The sequence below is a fragment of the Microcaecilia unicolor genome, chromosome 1, assembly GCF_901765095.1.
Source record: "Microcaecilia unicolor chromosome 1, aMicUni1.1, whole genome shotgun sequence".
Classification (NCBI taxonomy): Eukaryota; Metazoa; Chordata; class Amphibia; order Gymnophiona; family Siphonopidae; genus Microcaecilia; species Microcaecilia unicolor.
Window position 1 is genome coordinate 373,805,933 of NC_044031.1, and position 17,066 is coordinate 373,822,998.

General features: G+C 45.1%; 1 protein-coding gene across 1 annotated transcript in view; it reads right to left on the minus strand.

Annotated features, from left to right (window-relative positions):
* DNAH5 (dynein axonemal heavy chain 5) overlaps window positions 1-17,066 on the minus strand; it is a 925,453-nt gene that overhangs the window by 209,031 nt on the left and 699,356 nt on the right.

Consider the following 17,066-nt stretch of genomic DNA (forward strand, 5'->3'; position numbering starts at 1 on the left):
ACATTGCAGCATGGATGTCCAACCGCCACCTGAAACTGAACATGGCCAAGACCGAGCTTATTGTCTTTCCACCTAAACCCACTTCTCCTCTTCCTCCGCTCTCGATCTCAGTTGATAACACCCTCATCCTCCCCGTCTCATCCGCCCGCAACCTCTGAGTCATCTTCGACTCCTCCCTCTCCTTCTCTGCGCATATCCAGCAGACAGCCAAGACCTGTCACTTCTTCCTCTTCAACATCAGCAAAATTTACCCTTTCCTCTCTGAGCGCACCACCCGAACTCTCATCCACGCTCTCGTTACCTCTCGCCTTGACTACTGCAACCTACTCCTCACTGGCCTCCCACTTAACCATCTATCACCCCTTCAATCCATTCAGAACTCTGCTGCACGTCTTATATTCCGCCTGAACCGTTATACTCATATCACCCCTCTCCTCAGGTCACTTCACTGGCTTCCGATCAGATACTGCATACAGTTCAAGCTTCTCCTTCTTACCTACAAATGCACTCAGTCTGCTGCCCCTCATTACCTCTCTACCCTCATCTCCCCTTACGTTCCCGCCCGAAACCTCCGCTCACAGGACAAATCCCTCCTCTCAGTACCCTTCTCCACCACCGTCAACTCCAGGCTCCGCCCATTCTGCCTCGCCTCACCCTATGCTTGGAATAAACTTCCTGAGCCCTTACGCCAAGCCCCCTCCCTACCCATCTTCAAATCCTTACTCAAAGCCCACCTCTTCAATGTTGCTTTCGGCACCTAACCTTTATACCTTCCAGGAAATCCAGATTGCCCCAATCTGACGACCCCTACTTGACTCTTCGTACATTTGTCCATTAGATTGTAAGCTTTTTGAGCAGGGACTGTCCTTCTATGTTAAATTGTACAGTGCTGCGTAACCCTAGTAGCGCTTTAGAAATGTCAAATAGTAGTAGTACTTTTAACTAAAAGACAACTCCGTCAAGCAGAAAGGAGATGGCGCTACACCATCTCATACCCGTCTCTCCACCTATAAGATTACTGCTCGTTCTTATAAAGTGGCCATACTAACTGCAAAGAAAAAATATTTTACTGTGAAAATTATTAAATCACCTAACACATCTATCTTTTACAAAACTCTGAAATCACCACTTTTCACTCTGCCCGCACTCTCCCTATGCAAACGCCATCTGCTCAGTTATTATCAATGCACTTTGAGAAGAAAATAGCTACTTTACGTTGTAGTTTTTCAACCACAGATACATCCTTATGTTCTCCAGACTTATTAGGATCACCTTTTTCCTGCTTATCTTCTGAATCGACTCTGTGCAGTACTATGACTCAGTTCACTCAGGCATCACCAGCAGAGCTTAGTAGTATTATCAAGCAGCTCAACACCACAACCTCACTAGGTGATCCAATCCCATCAAGCATTCTCAAACGCTCTCTGGAATCCCTACTACTCTTTATTCATAGTAACATAGTAGTAGATGACGGCAGAAAAAGACCTGCACGGTCCATCCAGTCTGCCCAACAAGATAAACTCATATGTGCTACTTTTAGTGTATACCCTACTTTGATTTGTACCTGTCCTCTTCAGGGCACAGACCGTATAAGTCTGCCCAGCACTATCCCCGCCTCCCAACCACCAGCCCCGCCTCCCACCACAGCTCTGGCACAGACCGTATAAGTCTGCCCAGCACTATCCCCGCCTCCCAACCACCATCCCCGCCTTCCACCACCGGCTCTGCCACCCAATCTCGGCTAAGCTCCTGAGGATCCATTCCTTCTGAACAGGATTCCTTTATGTTTATCCCAATCTATGATCTCTCTTAGCCTCTCTTTAGGATCTGTACCAGATTACTGGAAAACAGCTATTTTACGGCCTTGTATTACTACTACTACTTAACATTTCTAGAGCGCTACTAGGGTTACGCAGCGCTGTACAAATTAACAAAGAAGGGCGGTCCCTGATCAAAGGAGCTTACAATCTAAAGGACAAAATGTCAAGTTGGGGCAGTCTAGATTTCCTGAGTAGAGGTGTAGTGGTTAGGTGCCGAAGGCGACATTGAAGAGGTGGACTTTGAGCAATGATTTGAAGATGGGCAGGGAGGGGGCCTGGCGTATGGGCTCAGGGAGTTTGTTCCAAGCATGGAGTGAGGTGAGGCAGAAAGGGCGGAGCCTGGAGTTGGCGGTGGTGGAGAAGGGTACTGAAAGGAGGGATTTGTCTTGAGAGCGGAGGTTACGGGTAGGATCGTAAGGGGAGATGAGGGTAGAGAGGTAAGGAGGGTCTGCAGATCGAGTGCATTTGTACGTTAGTAGGAGAAGCTTGAACTGTATGCGGTACCTGATCGGAAGCCAGTGAAGTGACTTGAGGAGAGGGGTGATATGAGTATATCGGTCGAGGCGGAAGATAAGACGTGCAGCAGAGTTCTGAATGGACTGAAGGGGGGATAGATGGCTAAGTGGGAGGCCAGTGAGGAGTAGGTTGCAGTAGTCAAGGCGAGAGGTAATGAGAGAGTGGATGAGAGTTTGGGTGGTGTGCTCAGAGAGGAAAGGGCGAATTTTGCTAATGTTATAGAGGAAGAAGTGACAGGTCTTGGCTATCTGTTGGATATGCGCAGAGAAGGAGAGGGAGGAGTCGAAGATGACTTCGAGGTTGCGGGCAGATGAGACGGGGAGGATGAGGGTGTTATCAACTGAGATAGAGAGTGGAGGGAGAGGAGAAGTGGGTTTGGGTGGGAAGACAAGAAGTTCAGTCTTGGCCATGTTCAGTTTCAGGTGGCGGTTGGACATCCAGGCAGCAATGTCGGATAAGCAGGACGATACTTTGGCCTGGGTTTCCGCAGTGATGTCTGGTGTGGAGAGATAAAGCTGGGTGTCATCAGCATAAAGATGATAGAGGAAACCATGAGATGAGATCAGGGAGCCCAGGGAAGAGGTGTAGATTGAAAAAAGAAGGGGTCCAAGGACAGATCCCTGAGGAACTACAACAGAGAGCGGGATAGGGGTGGAGGACGAACCATGAGAGTGTACTCTGAAGGTATGATGGGAGAGATAAGAGGAGAACCAGGAGAGGACAGAGCCCTGGAACCCAAAAGAGGACAGTGTATCAAGAAGTAAGTTGTGATTGACAGTGTCAAAAGCAGCGGATAGGTCGAGGAGGATGAGGATGGAGTAGTGACCTTTGGATTTGGCGAGGAACAGGTCATTGCAGACTTTAGATAGTGCCGTCTCTGTCGAGTGTAGGGGGCGAAAGCCGGATTGAAGCGGATCGAGGATGGCATGAGAGGAGAGAAAATCAAGGCAACGGCTGTGAACGGTGCGTTCAAGTATCTTGGAGAGGAAGGGTAGGAGGGAAATGGGGTGTAGTTGGAGGGACAGGTAGGGTCAAGTGATGGTTTTTTGAGGAGTGGTGTGACTACAGCATGCTTGAAGGTGTCCGGGACAGTTGCAGTGAAGAGAGAGAGGTTGAGGATATGACAGATGGGGGGGGGGGGGGGGGGTGATAGTAGGAGAGATGGTGTGAAGTAAGTTGGTGGGGATGGGGTCTGAGGAACAGGTGGTGCATTTCGAGGAGGAGAGAAGATGGGCGGTTTCCTCTTCAGTGATATCAGGTAAAGAGGAAAAGGAGGCCTGGGTTGGTTGGTTGAAGGAGTGGGTTATAGGATGAAGAGGAGGAGTAGGTTTGGTGGTGAATTCGAGGTTGATCTTCTGGACCTTGTCGCGGAAGTAGTCAGCCAGAGATTTAGGAGAGAGTGAGGGGGGGGGGAGCGGAGGGTACTTTGAGGAGGGAATTGAGGGTGGCGAAAAGGTGATGAGGGTTAGAGCTGAGGGAATTAGTCAATTGGGTGTAATAGTCCTGTTTGGCGAGGAATAGGGAGGACTGGAAGGAGGATAGCATGAATTTGTAGTGAATGAAATTAGTATGGGTGCGAGATTTCCTACAGAGGCGTTCAGTCGATCGGGCGCAGGAGCGAAGGTATCGGGTGCAAGGGATCAGTCAGGGCTGGGGATTGGTACGCCTTGTGGGATGGGAGATGGACAGTGCAAGGGTGTCTAGAGCAGAGGAGAGAGTGGCATTGTAAGTGGAGACAGCCTTGTCGACAGACTCAGAGGACATGATGGAAGGGAGGAGATCAGAGATACTAGAGGATAAGGTGGGGGGGGGGGGGTCAACAGCTTGGAGATTCCTGGAAGTAGTGGTTGGGCGAGACTGAGGGGGAGGGTGATGAAGTGTGAATGTGATCAGGTGATGGTCAGAGAGAGGAAGAGCTGATGCACGGAAATTGGAGGGTGAGCAGGTAGAAGAGAGGACGAGATCAAGACAGTGGCCAGATTGGTGAGTAGGGGTGGTGGAGCTCAGTTGGAGGTTGAAGGAGGAGGTTAGAGTGAGGAACTGAGAAGCGTATTAAAGACCCAACGGTCTTGAGCAACGGTCTGAATAATTATCGCCCTATCGCCAACCTCCCTTTCACTGCTAAAATTTTCTGGAACCCATAGTTCATACACAGTTAGTTGGCTTCATCACTAAAATGCAAGTTTTGCATGCCAACCAAACTGCTTTTTACCAACATCACAGTACAAAAACTACACTGATAGGTATCACCTCTTACATTTATTGCTTTCTTGATCAAGCAAAATCTGTGCTTCTCCCATCCCTAGATTTGCCTGTTTCTTTTGACTTAGTTGATCATCACATTCTCTTGTACCGCCTTCAGTCTATCGGAATTTCAGGAACAGCCTTAAACTGGTTTGCCTCATATTTATGTAATTGTCAATATGCAGTATTTCATAACTCCCTCTCCACTCCGTATAGTCCAGACTATGGTGTTCCACAAGGACTGATCTTGCCCCCAATATTATTCAACATATTCTTGGATCCTCTGTTAGCCTTAGTGCAATCACTAGGCCTTACTGCACATATTTATGCCGAAGACATTCAAGTACTTATCCCCTTAGATACATGCACTCCCCTTTAGATTGCTGCAGTTAATCAAAACCTTTCCCAACTTTCAGACTGGCTCAAGGATAACAAACTGGTTCTAAATCCTACAAAATCAAAAGTTGTATTATTTCAACACAGAATGAGTCCTCTTTTGCCTTAAACACTTCCTCGTGCTAATACACCAGTCGCCCAAGAGGAGACCTACTGTGTTCTTGGAATGCTTATACTCTAACCTCTCATTTCTTCCATAAATTTCCCATGTAGTCAAGCACTTTTTCTATAAACTATGACTTATCCATTCGGCCCACTCTTTACTTCTTCCAACAGTGCTTAACATATTAGTTCACTCCCTGGTTACTTCACAATTAGATTATTGCAGTTCTTTGTAAAAAGGTCTCCGGGTTACAGACGTACGCATAAATATGACCATGTTACCTCTTATCTCAAATAAATTCATTGGCTCCCCATTACTCATTGTATCACCTATAAACTTATATCGCTTGTTTTCACAATACTACAAGATGAGCAACCTTTTTATCTTTTCTGCCACCTAATTCCTTATAGTCTTGCACGTGCACTCCGGTCAGCGCAGCAAAATCATGTAATGATATCAGGCTATCGAGAAATAATCCATGAGCACACTAGACATGTTGTATTTAATGTGCAAGGGCCATATCACTGGAAACCACTTCCAGCTTCCCTTCTTTTTCAGACTTCGCTAGATCAGTTTAAAACTGATCTTAAAATGCACCTTTTCAAGGATGCATGTAAATGAGTCTCTATCTGCAGCAATAATATTTTAGATTGTAAGCCAGCCTGAAGGCACCCCAAAGGGTGGGATAGTAAACCTATAATAAACTTGAAACTTGATTTATTCCTCAAACAGATCAGCAGGAGTGGGCTAGTGCATTCCAGATCAAAGTTGTGTAGTGCTTTTCTAAAGAGGAAGCTTCAACCTAAAGCAGTCTCTTGCTGAGCCTAATTGCAAATTAAATTACCAGAGAAAAGCTACCTCCAGTGTCTGGCAGCATCCGTTCTGTGGACCCTTTCACCTGTTCTACAACAGATCAGGTTTGAGTATGAAAAATAATCTAGTTTTGTGTGCACTATCATGTGAGTGTTGATTTGTACTTTGCAGTTCTATGTGCAGTCATGATCTATTTTAATTAAGCTTTCATAATACATTTTCAAAGCTTTAGGGCACAGTAGAGAAGTAGCCTTGGCAGTACTTGAGAGTCTGAGCAATTTATTTCACCCTTCATAAGCCCTCTGGCGTGGAGAAAGGTACAGTATTTAAAATGCAACTCTGAATGAGCTGGGGTTTTTGGAAGGTGGAAAAAGCCACCCTAACATACCAGCCTGCTACATTTAAACTGGCCAATAAGCCCCCAGCCAGGCTTCTGCTGCTGCTGGCAACCCTATGAAGGGAGAAGCCTGTTAAGGGAGAGAGAGAAATGGTGGGCAACGAGAGGGAGGGAAGAGAGAGAGAGAAATGTTGGACCTGGGGTGCAAGAGAGGGAGGCAGAGTGATGGTGATCAACGGGACAGAGTCAGTAGTAAATGCATGCCCTGAATCGTGCAATTAATTTTTTTAATACAACGATTAGTTTTGATTAAATGTTTTAATCGTTGTCCACCCCTAATTACTACTACTAGTAGTAATCATTTCTATAGCATTAGTAGGCATGCACAGTTCTGAACACATACAAGACAGTCCCTGCTCAACAGAGGTTACAATCTATCCAGAAGAGATAACAGCACAAATATGAGATTAGGAAGTTCTATTTACTATGGGTGCTAGGGCAGAGTCATTCTTGCTCTGAGGTTCTAAGGCATAATTGATCTGGCTCAAGATTCCAGGATAGTGGATCTCTGGCTCAGGAGACCTGCGCTGGTCTACAAAAGCTCCCGATTAAAAAAAAAAAATTGGTTAGAAGTATGAATTGCACCTTCAACCACTGAAGCAAAAATAGTAGTAAAGTGAGTGTAAACTAAGGAAACTTTTTAAATATACTGTTTATTATTAGTGCACTGTTTTGGTTCAGTGCATCCAAAATTACTATTCAGCATGCACGATGGAAAACAGATAAAAACTCCAGAATATAGATAATGCTGTACAGATCTGACTCAAGGTCACCATCCAGGTGATTTCTGCACAAACCTAAATGTAGCAAGCTGTTAAAATGCACTTTTCTAGGCAGTTGCAAGAAAAGCATTCTGGGTCCCTGTTCATGAAAGCTGTCAATCAAATCTGAACAAGGGCTTGTCAATTCAAGGAAAGCAACCCAACAGAACTGAAATATTTGAAATAATTTTTATTGTAACATGACAGCAAGAGAGCAATTGCACATATTTACAGGTCACAGATACCTTCTGATCCCCGTGGTTCATACTGAGAGATTCCAAGAGTGACTACAAACATTTTCTCCCTTAAACCCACCCCTTCCCTCCCTCCCCCCACCCCTGTGCTGCATGGAAGCCTGACTGTCCTTCAGTGGAATATCCAATGTCTAGCAGCAGGCTGCAGCGTAGAACTAAAGCGCTCCCAACAGTGGCAAAAACGTTTGCCTGAGGACGAGGAGGCCTCTGAAAGTTTCTGAGCCTCCATAACCAGCAAAGAAGTCATTTGTGTCCACCAAGACAAAAAATTGGGGTCAAGGGCTCCCTCCACTGTTGCAAAATAGTCTTTTTTGCCATCAGCACCAGTCTCCGGAAAAAGTCTAAGAGGCCCGGGGGCATTGGTGTCTGTAATTGGTAGTCTTCAAACATAATCTGGGGACCCTTTTGGAGGGTGCATCCCCACAGTGCCTCAGACTCACGCAACACTTTTGCCCAAAAGCCCTGTATTCTGCGACACATCCAGAACATATGGCCCAGTGAGGCTAGGGTACCCAGGCACCGTGGGCACTCTTCCGAGTACGCAAATCCTGCCTTGTGTGCACGTCGCAGCGAGATGTAGAGCCTCAAAAGAAATTTGTACTGTAATTCCCACAGTTGGGCATTGCAGGTGGTTCTATATATCTGGTGCAAGCAGGTTTGGATGTGCTGGCTGGACAGTTGTGTTGACAAGTCTAAGTTCCAATTCTTAGCCAGCAGTGCATAATCCAACTCTGATGAATACTCCCAGATACTTGTGATGAAAGGCTAAAGGCACCAAGTTCTGAGAGTTCAGTGTGAGTGCTTCGCCCAGTGTCTCCTGAACATCTTCGCACAAGTCTTCCCAAGGCAAGCCGTTCACATAATGCTGTAGTTGAAAATGGGCAAGAGTCTGTGGGGGGAAGTTGATAATGAGTGCTCAGCACCTCAAAAGGTTGCAGTTTACAATCCTCCGTAAGCAGCTGGAACAGGTAGTGAATCCCCAGAGTCTCCCAACGAGCAAACACCAATGAATCAATTCCTGCAGGAAAGTCTGGGTTGTGTCTAATTGCCAAAAAAGGAGTCACCACTGCAGAGAAGTGGTGGCGTCTGCACAGCCATCTCCAGACTGCTCGTGCTCCACGAATAAACAGGTTATAACATAGCTGTGTTAGAGAGCGCTTCGGTATTGTGTGTATCTGCCAGCTGAAATGGGTTCTGCAAAAAAGATTAGGCTCCAATCCAGATAAAGAAACGTCATTTACATTCCTGTACCAGTCATTAATATGTTTCATTGTGCAAGCTACTGTTAGGTGTCTTAAATTTAACAGGCCTAATCCCCCATGTGATTTGGGCTTCTGCAAAATTGATATGGGTAGCTGGGCCCTCTTCCCCTGCCACAGATATACCTGCAGAAACAAAAAAAGCAACACTGGGCCTTCAGGATTGAGATAATCAGTGTCCTCCTTTATTGCGGAAATGACCTGACACAGGCCGTGTTTCGGCACACAAGCGCCTGCCTCAGGGGTCAGAATGAAATTCCTGATTATGACTTTCCTAGAGATGTATTAATGACCGAACAGAGTCGGGATACAGTGCCTCTCATTTAAATGGTGTTTATTCACTCAAAAGAACGCTGTCAGTACAAGAAAAAAACACCAAATACCTAACTCGCAAGAACAGGGGTAACATCTGAAAAACATACAACTACTTTGGGGTCCAGATCATATTGAAGAGTGCTATGCACCCCAGCAATGAGACTGAGTAGGCTCACCACAGGTTGAGGGTCTTCTGAAGGGAGCTCACCAAGGGACGAATGTTGCAGTCATATAGTGTGGTCATATTGTTTGGAATAATAACACCCAGATATTTGATCCAGCCTTCCGCCCAGGAAATCGGGAAGTCCCCGTGCCACGAACTTTGTATTGTGGGGGAAGAAGGAAGGGCCACAGACTTAGTAAAGTTCAATTTGAACCCCGAAAGGGTGCCATAGTCAGAGATCAATCGGATTAAATAAGGGATGGAGATTTGGGGGTTTGTGAGAGTTAACAATAAGTCATCTGCAAAGGCCATAACTTTGATCACTTTATGTTGTATTGTGACCCCCTCCAGTGCTGCAGTGTTACATAGGGTTCTGAGAAGCGGTTCAAGCGTGAGAAGGAACAATAGGGGGAAAGAGAGCACCCATGTCTCGTACCACGAAGGATGGGAAATGAGTCAGTGCGGTGCCCATTAACTAGCAAAGTTGCTCTTGGGTCCGCATACAATGCTGACACTGCCCTAAAGTACCAGCCCGAGACCCCTAAATAACTGAGGGTGCCAAATAAGAATTGTCAGTGTACCCTATCAAATGCTCGCTCAGCATCCAAACTAGTCACCACCAGAGGAATCTCTTTCCATTGGCAGAGGGAGAGGGCCATCAATAACTTGCAAATATTACATACAGACTGACGCCCTTTAACAAAGTCAACTTGGTCCGGGTGAATGTACTCTGGCAGCCCCTCTGACAACCTGTTAGCCAAAATCTTAAATAGTATTTTGACGTCTACGTTTATAAGTGAGATTGGGCACATCCCTGGGACGGTCTGGCTTAGTCAAGAGGCAGATTAATGCCGTGTTTTCATGTCTCGGAAATCCCTGTGTTTCAATCACCTCTTCAAGATAATATTCAAGGGGGCCCAGTATTTGAGTCTGCATCATCTTATAAAACTCTCCTGTGAAACCATCTGGGCCTGGAGCCGAGTTTAATTTTAAGCCTTTAATCACTTTTTGCACTTCCTTAGCAGTGAGCGGTACATTGAGAGCGTTCACATGTGGGCATATTTTCAAAGCACTTTGGGAGGCTAAGTTCCATAGGTTTCTATGGAACTTTGGGAGGCTAAGTGCTTTGAAAATGAGCCTGAAAGTCTCCTGTAAATCTGGCCAACCTCGACCTCTTTAGGTATGTTTGCAGGTCGGACGGTGCCACCCCTGTCGTCTCAGGACTAGCATTCAATTCCTGAAAGTGAGTTACAAAAGTCTCTGCCATCTCTTTCAAATTGAATGTGACCCGCCCCAAAGAGGTCTTTATAGCTGGTATGTGCCAGGGCCCCCCCCCACTCCCTGACCACCTTAGTGAGCAGTGCACCCATTTTATACCCAAATTTAAAGAATTTCCGCTTTGCTTGTAATAGCAACTGTGAGGTGTGCTCGTGAATGTGGGAGTTCAAGGTTACCCTAGTGGCCTGTAGAATGTCAAAAGTGGTGTCAGAGAGGCGGGCCATTTAGGACCGTTTCGCTGCCCTTGGTTTCCACTCCAACGTTACTATATCATGTGCTAATTGTTTTTTGCGGGCACTAACATATGTGATGATATGGCCCCTTAGTACAGCTTTCCCCGTAGGCCAAAACAATATGGGGTCAGTCATATGCTCTTGGTTATGCTGAACATATTCATCCCATTGTCGTTGTATGTAGGCTAGGAAATCTCTGGAGTGATACAAATACGATGGAAAACGCCACCCTCAGTTTTGTTGCAGCTGGGGCCGCCTTCACATCCACCCATATCAGGGCATAGTTGGAGATCTCCTCTGGGCCAATCACCTCTGACACTACCTGGGGAAACAGGTCGCTACTCACAAATAAGTAATCCAGGTAAGAAAAGGACTGGTGTGCCCGAGAGGTGTGCATGTAATCGCACTCCTTGGGGTGTAAAAGCCTCCATGGATCTAGCAGGCCCAAAGCCCTGCACAACTCTTGTAATTCACCTTCACCCACCCCATTTGAGCATGTGATACCCTAGAACGATCTAGCTCTAGGTCTAATACCATCTTCATGTCCCTCGCAACGATCAGTGGGTGGGTCGTGTATTTAGAACTGAAGTATAAAACTTCAGGGAGAAACCTTGTTTTCCTCCCTCCTAGTAAGGAGCCTGGAATAGAGTGAACTACTAGGAGCCTGGAATAGGGTATACACCCTGGAGAAAGGTGTGGTACCCTACTCCAGGGCCCAACTCAGCTTTGGATCCCTGCCCTAGGAGCTAAGGAGAAAAGCCCATGGGTTGCCAGCAGAGGCATAGCCAGACCTTGATTTGGAATGGGGGTGGGCCTGAGTCCAAAATTGGGGGGCATATTTTGCCCCATCTCTCCGCTGCTCTCTACCCCCACCGCAACCCCACATATTTGGGTTGACGGGGGTCCTCCAGCCCTGCCAGCAGAAGCCTTCCTTTAGTGATACTCAGCGCTGTGCTGCCTGCCCTGCTTTCCCACCCTGGTGCGCATGCTCATGACAACCCATAACATTAAAGGCTGTCATTAGGGAACCTCTTGATAGTCTGTGCAAATTTGGGAAAGAAGGACTTTGGAAGATTTAGGAGTGTAATTATAAACTTGGGTTACCATTAAGTTGTGTTATTTTGCCACTAACTCATGCTACTTTATCACAGGTTTCATTTTATGCAATGAGACCTAGTTACTAATAACCCAGATTAACAGTAAAATAACAGTAGCCCATGTTGATAACTTCCCCCCTTAATTGTTTTCATCACAGACCTTTACTAACTTGTTTGTGCATTGGCCTCTGGAGTATACTTCAGCCACATTGATCTGACAGGTCTACTGTGTAAACAAGCAGCAACAGGTGAAGTTGGATCATGAGATTGCCAAAATCAACAATACTTTAGAAGACTGCTCAACTAAAATTCAACTTTCTGACCTTTTATTTTCCCCATTCCACTCTCACCAACTTCATCATACAGGGACACAGTGGTAGTGTATCTCACCTGCACTTGTCAAAATTAATTGATTTTGATAGGTGACTCGCCCACTTTTGGGTTCTCAGCCAATCAGAAGCAAGGACACAGCCAAGCCATGCCCACACCCCATCCCCTCTGATGATGTCACTGCCTAAGTCACACCCAAATCATACCCATTCTCGTCCCCTTTGATGACATCACCGGATATAGCATCTAGACCCCACCCAAGCCCCACTGCTTTTATATAGCCACACCCCTTGCCCTGACATTTGCATAGCCCTGCCCCAAACACACCCCTTTTGTGATATCACCGGAAGTGACATCATAGCCACACCTTTTTCCCAATATGGTGGCCACCACTGTATACATCGAATCACTTCCTGTGTCCAGTACTAGTCGCCAACTTGGATGGGGGTCACATGATGGGAAGTGATGTAAAAAAAAACCCCTACAGCATCGGTGGAATTTATTTGCACATGCACAACTTTACTTTTTTCTCACAGGAAAGAAAGAAAAAAATATGCATCTGTTCTTTTTTCTTTTTCTTTCAAAAGGATACCTTGTGCTTAAGAACGACAGACTTATTGCTGAATGACAGCCATTTTTGGCTTAAAAACAAAAGAATCGACTGCTCCTCCTCCTTCTCCTCTTTGCTATGAAGGGTACATATAGAAAAACTCCAAGCAGATTTAAGAGTAAACACCTCAAAGCTGTATGACATTTTCAGCAAAGCAAGCTGTGCTTTTGGCAGTTCGAAAAGGAAAAAAAAAGTTTTGTGTGAAAAAATCCATAAACCCCCTACCAACATCTCCTCCATTTTTTTCTACAGCTGTAAGAGATTGTGCAGTCCAGAGTTGGGGAAAAAAGATACAGATAAGCAAACTTTATGTTTTTAATGTTTTTATTTTCTTTTAGCAGTGCTCACCTGAGAAAGACAAGTTTTAAAAAAAGTTACATAAAGCACCAGTAAAAGAAATAGCAATGAAATAGTGGCAGAATAAATGCTTTATATAGGGATTGTTTAGCCCTAACAATCTAGGAAGCATACAATGTTTTTAATGTTCTGCCCTAACAGTGTTCATCTAGGAAGTATACAATGTTTTTAAAAAACGTTAAGTAAAAGCATATGCAATGAGTATGGATATAATCAGTAGCCGTAAGGCAACATGTTAACATTTTGAATCAAAAGCTGTTTATCATACTAGCAGTGTTACAAGGTCACTTGAACAAAAACGTAATAACATGTGGCAAATCTAGGCAAGATCATAGTCCAGGCATGTCTGGACAAGTCTGCAGGCAGACTGTAAGAAGCCTAAAAAAGAAAAACATGTGACAGATAGATATAAAAAAGCATTACTATTATTCTAAATACACCACCTCAGTTACTTTCCATCTATCGGGGGATCAGAAAAACACAACAGCTAAGCATGGAGTCCTACAAAACCCCTAATATACAGAGGACCAGAAGGGGTAAACTGCCCTTGTTGTTAAACAGAGAAGGACACCTCAGTCTTTATCTTAAAGGTCTGAATGCTGAGGCCTAGGGCTATCCAGTAATCGACCTGACAGAATTACAAAATATTGTCAGTGACTACAATTTGCAGTGTATGGCTGAAATGGAACAGGAGGATCCATTGCTGGGCCAGGAAATAACACAGTCCTTGCTGGATGAACTGCCATGTGGGCAAAAGTTATTTGACTCTCAACAAGTCAAAGTCTCACTAACAGAAGACCTAGACTGTGAACAGAGCATAACCATGGCTGAAAATGCCTTGGATTTGGCAGAAGACATGTCCGGAGATGCCGTTGATTACACAGAAACGTATAAAGTGGCTGAGGATACAGATCTCATAGATCTTCTAAACCAAACGGAGGCATTGTCTCCCCCTATTTCACAGGTATGCATGTAGTTTTGTTTTCTTTCTTCTGACAAAAATATGTTCTGGGTGGGGTATACCTTGTGAATAGTTTTTCTTGAATCTTTAACAGACTGTCCATATTTTATTGGCGGTCAATGAGAAAAAGTATAGAGACGCTGAGAGGCCATCACTAGTTAATGTCACGTGTGTGTGCTGCTTGTGCTGCTGTCAGGACACCATCGAAAATGCGTATGGTATACAGAGACTTTGCAAATGGGCCTCCAGACCTGAGGATACCTGAGACATGAGATGGTGGTACCATATAGGTTTCATTAAGCAACAAAGGATCCACACTCTTTACCGGAAAAGCGTCTTCAATTCACTTGTACAAATTGCAGTTTACTGCATTATACATCACTTTGGTCTAAGGCTGTGGCTAAAGACTGTCAACGTTGTGCTTTGCATAGGTGGGAGCTGAGCCAACACATAGTCTTTGCCCCTTAGATTTAAAAACGTTGTACCACAGCATTAACAGATAGACTCTAGCAGGCACTGCAGGATCTAGTTTAGTATTAAGGGGGAATAAAGAGAGAGAGAGAGAGGGAAAAGCAAGCAGGACCAAGTTTAGTATTAAGGGGGGAATAAAAAGAGAGAGAGAGAGAGAGAGAAGCGAGCATTATTAACTAGTTGCCATAGTGTACAACCCTTTTCCCATAGTTTTAAACTGAAATTTTCTCTAGAAATAGGCATTTCCCCCATAGTTTTAAACTGAAACCTTTTCTAGAGGTAGACACTTAACAGCCAAAACTCTTGTTCTAAAAGGCAGTTCTGTTCTGTTCTTTGGCTGCTGGAGAGGTAGCAAGTCCAGTGACCTCAATTAGGTGCTAAGATGTGGGGAAGTAGAATATTTGCATAGGTTGCTGAGTTAGCTTCAAAGAGCCTGTTTAAAAAAGGCCCCTAAGATTCAAAACTATATAAAGAGGAAAGGTCTCACTAAACTTTCTTTCTGAGAAGTTCTGTGAGAAGAGGACATTTCTCTGGTAAGTGAACACTGTTTTGCATTGTGCTTTGGGAAGTTAAAGATTGGGGTTGAAAGGAGGAATTGTAGGTTAGTGATAAGCAAAATAAAAATATAAAAAAGCAAATTTTATCAACTAATCTCCATAGTCTTTCCCCCTTAGTTTTAAAAACTTTGTACCACAGCATTAACAGATAGACTCTAGCAGGGACTGCAGGATCTAATTTAATCTTTCCACCCATCTCCCCAACACCTGCCCACCCCTAAGACAACTCTTCATTTATAGTCAGTTATTGTAATTAGGGTAACAAGCAAGGAGTGCTCTTACAGAGTTTTAAATACATTTCATTAACATCTAAGAAGGAAACACTAAATAAATCATACAATATACTATATAAACTAAAAGACATTTTATATTTATTTGTTACATTTGTACCCCACATTTTCCCACCTATTTGCAGGCTCAATGTGGCTTACATAGTACCATGAGGCATTAGTCGCCTTCGATGATGAAACAAATACAAGGTGATGTTATAATCAAATAGGTTCATGTGTTACAGACATTATAGGAATATTAGGCTAATATCCTTAATATTGTAGTATGTTTTAAATTATTGCAAAACTCAAAAACACTAAGATGGTGTCAGCAGTCCAGCAGCGAGAGGGGTGCTATCCAGTCTTTTGCATTGAGTGTTACATGTATGATTATCTCCCAGTTGGTAAGATGTCATATGTGTGTGCCAGATGCAAAGAGCTCCTAGCTCTCAGAGAATGTGTCCATTCTCTTGAGGCTAGAGTAGCAGACTTGGTAGAGCTGGGGGAGACAGAGAGGTACATAGAGGAGACCTACAGGGATATTGTAGAGAAGTCCCACCTCCAGTCTGGTAGCCCCTGTGCTACCCTGGAGGAGGGAGGTCTCCTAGAAGGAGAGCATCACCCTGGTGAAGTAGGAAGTACTCCTATAGCCAGGACCTGCCCACCAGGGGATGTACTATCCTCTCACACCGAGGATATGTCTCCAAGTGCTGCCCGGGAGGGAAGGGATAGGACAGCTGTTGTAGTTGGTGATTCGATCATTAGGCATATAGTTAGCTGGGTGGCTGGTGGATGTAAGGATCGCCTGGTGACTTCCCTGCCTTGTCACCTAGATAGGATTTTAGATAGTGCTGGGGAGGAGTCAGCTGTCTTGGTACATGTGGGTACCAATGACATAGGAAAATGTGGGAGAGAGGTTCTGGAAGCCAAATTTAGACTCTTAGGTAAAAAGCTCAAATCTAGAACCTCTAGGGTAGCATTTTCTGAAATGCTACCTATTCCATGTGCAGGGCCCAAGAGACAGACAGAGCTCTGTAGTCTCAATGCATGGATGAGACGATGGTGCAGGGAGGAGGGTTTTAGATTTGTTAGCAACTGGGCAACATTCTGGGGAAGGGGGAGCCTATTCCGAAAGCATGGACTCCACCTTAACCAGGGTGGGACCAGGCTGCTGGCATCGGCATTTAAAAAGGAGATAGAGCAGCTTTTAAACTAGAAACGGGGTGGGGGAAGGCCGACAGTCGCTCAAAAGCACATGGTTCGGGATAAGGTATCTTTCAAAGATATCACCAAAACAGGGAAGATAAGGTATCCTGATAGTGAGGTTGCAAAAGAGACCATAGTAGACCAGCCAGCTTATTTTCGAAAGAGAAGAGCGCCCATCTTTCAACACAAATCAGTAGATGGGCGTCCTTCTCCCGCGGGCGCCCAAATCGGTATAATCGAAAGCCGATTTTGGGTGCCCCCAACTGCAGTCCATCGCGGGGACGAACAAAGTTCCCGGGGGCATGTCGGAAGGGTAGCGAAGGCGGGACAGGGGCGTGCTGTGGGCGTGCTTAAGAGATGGGCGCCCTCGGCCGATAATGGAAAAAAGAAGGGCGTCCCTGGCGAGAATTTGGTCCAGTTTATTTGGTCCCTTTTTTTTCAGGTCCAAGTCCCAAAAAAGTGCCCGAACTGACCAGATGACCACCAGCGGGAATCAGAGATGACCTCCCCTGACTCCCCCAGTGGTCACCAAACCCTCCCACCCTCAAAAAAAACAACTTTAAAAACTTTTTTTGCCAGCCTCTATGCTATCCTCAAATGTCATACTCAGGTCCATCGCAGCAGTATACAGGTCCCTGGAGCAGTTTTAGTGGGTG